This window comes from Schistocerca cancellata, unplaced genomic scaffold (genome assembly GCF_023864275.1).
Source record: "Schistocerca cancellata isolate TAMUIC-IGC-003103 unplaced genomic scaffold, iqSchCanc2.1 HiC_scaffold_649, whole genome shotgun sequence".
Lineage (NCBI taxonomy): Eukaryota > Metazoa > Arthropoda > Insecta > Orthoptera > Acrididae > Schistocerca > Schistocerca cancellata.
In genome coordinates this window covers 272,501-275,000 of record NW_026046660.1, presented here as the reverse complement: position 1 = coordinate 275,000, position 2,500 = coordinate 272,501, and positions in this window count along the sequence as shown.

Here is a 2,500-nt window from a genome sequence, read left to right as displayed (position 1 = left end):
AACCGCTGGGGCGACCGAGCAGCAGACGGCGTCGCGGCGCCGAGTGCCGGGCGGCGGCGCATCCTCAACGCACACAGTCCTCAGTCGGACCAGCACACTGCAGATGTCCACCGCGCTTCGCACCGGGCCCGCGAGGACCCACTTTGGCCGCCCGGCGCCGCGCGCAGGGTGCCCCGGCGCGCAGCTGCGCCGCCTGCCGCGTCCGTCGGCCGGCGCGCCTGCCACTGGGCGCCCCCACCAGCCGGCTGTAGCGCGTGCGCCCACGCACCGCGCGGCCAGCACGCCGGGCGGCCCCCCCTCACCGGCCGGGGACGGTCCCGCCCAGCCACCGCCGCGTATCGCTTCACACACAGATTTGCCCTTACTGATTTACCTCCAGCAACAACAACCGCACCACAATGGGTTTACCAGTTGTTCATTTGCGTAACGTCACCAGCAAACGTAGACGTCCATCCCAGTTTGCAAATGCAACGATTATTGCATACCTGTCTGTTAGGTGTCACGACACACTACGTCTGCCCACATACACGCAACAAAATGTGCACGACTAGAGAACACGTGGGAGGTGGCCCCCTACGTATGCGATGTCCATTACGAGACCGACTGTCAACCAGCATCTGTACCATGTCGCAGATGTGGAACGCGGTGCACCATGCTATCACACTGTGTGAGAAGAGACGACTACGTTTGAATACACGCGCCACTACATCAACAGACGGCTCATGCTGATCGCCATCCAGGGCGTCCGTTACTCCCACACGTCTCTATGGCGTACCACACTGCAATGTAGCTGTTATGGGGAGACGGCACGTGGCTGAGTGCACAACATTTGGACCGTATGGTTCGCTGTTGTTGGGCGCAGTCGTTGTACAGTCACACATGTGCCACAGCGTATCATTCAGTACATACGGACCTATGTGCAGTACAATGTGAGGGTTAAGCTTACGACATCAGCGGACAGTGGACACAGGCCGTACCACGACGTAGACTGAGCGCTTCGACATGCGAATGCCAGTGAACAGCTGCGAAGGGCATTGAACACGCAAGCACCTGAACGACCAGCGTGCGAAGGCAGGGGGGAGGGGGGGGGCGATGTACATCCTGCAGTCGTCCACATTACAGTGTACAGCGGGAGCATGTAAAAAGTAAGCAACACTTGCGAAGTGTTGAACATGAAACGATACACAAGAGGGTGGGCGGTGCGAGTAGCGAACTATATTCAGAGGGTTGTGGTTAGACAACACTGGATTAATGTAACGTGTCATACGCCAATTACAGAGCAGGTTAAGGCACAACTTGGGTTAGGTTAAGGCACAACTTGGGTTAGGTTAAGGCACAACTTGGGTTAGGTTAAGGCACAACTTGGGTTAGGTTAAGGCACAACTTGGGTTAGGTTAAGGCACAACTTGGGTTAGGTTAAGGCACAACTTGGGTTAGGTTAAGGCACAACTTGGGTTAGGTTAAGGCACAACGTGGGTTAGGTTAAGGCACAACGTGGGTTAGGTTAAGGCACAACGTGGGTTAGGTTAAGGCACAACGTGGGTTAGGTTAAGGCACAACGTGGGTTAGGTTAAGGCACAACGTGGGTTAGGTTAAGGCACAACTTGGGTTAGGTTAAGGCACAACTTGGGTTAGGTTAAGGCACAACTTGGGTTAGGTTAAGGCACAACTTGGGTTAGGTTAAGGCACAACTTGGGTTAGGTTAAGGCACAACTTGGGTTAGGTTAAGGCACAACTTGGGTTAGGTTAAGGCACAACTTGGGTTAGGTTAAGGCACAACTTGGGTTAGGTTAAGGCACAACTTGGGTTAGGTTAAGGCACAACTTGGGTTAGGTTAAGGCACAACTTGGGTTAGGTTAAGGCACAACTTGGGTTAGGTTAAGGCACAACTTGGGTTAGGTTAAGGCACAACTTGGGTTAGGTTAAGGCACAACTTGGGTTAGGTTAAGGCACAACTTGGGTTAGGTTAAGGCACAACTTGGGTTAGGTTAAGGCACAACTTGGGTTAGGTTAAGGCACAACTTGGGTTAGGTTAAGGCACAACTTGGGTTAGGTTAAGGCACAACGTGGGTTAGGTTAAGGCACAACGTGGGTTAGGTTAAGGCACAACGTGGGTTAGGTTAAGGCACAACGTGGGTTAGGTTAAGGCACAACGTGGGTTAGGTTAAGGCACAACGTGGGTTAGGTTAAGCACAAATTGCGTTACATTGCGGTACAAATTGCGTTACATTGCGGTACAAATTGCGTTACGAATTTGGTTAGGTTAAGGTGCAAAATGGGTTAGGTTAAGGTGCGAAATGGGTTGGATTACAGTACACAACGTGGTAAGAGCGTGTGTTGGGGGGGGGGGGCCGAGGTTCGTTGGTAGTGATCATTGTAAGTGAATGTCGGAGGCAGCGTCAGTATGTCACAGCAGTTATGTCTCGTCAGGATGCGCTTATGCGCTTTTCGCTCGTGACTGGAGGCGCGCCGCGTCTGTGGTTGCGGCAAGGGAGCGGCA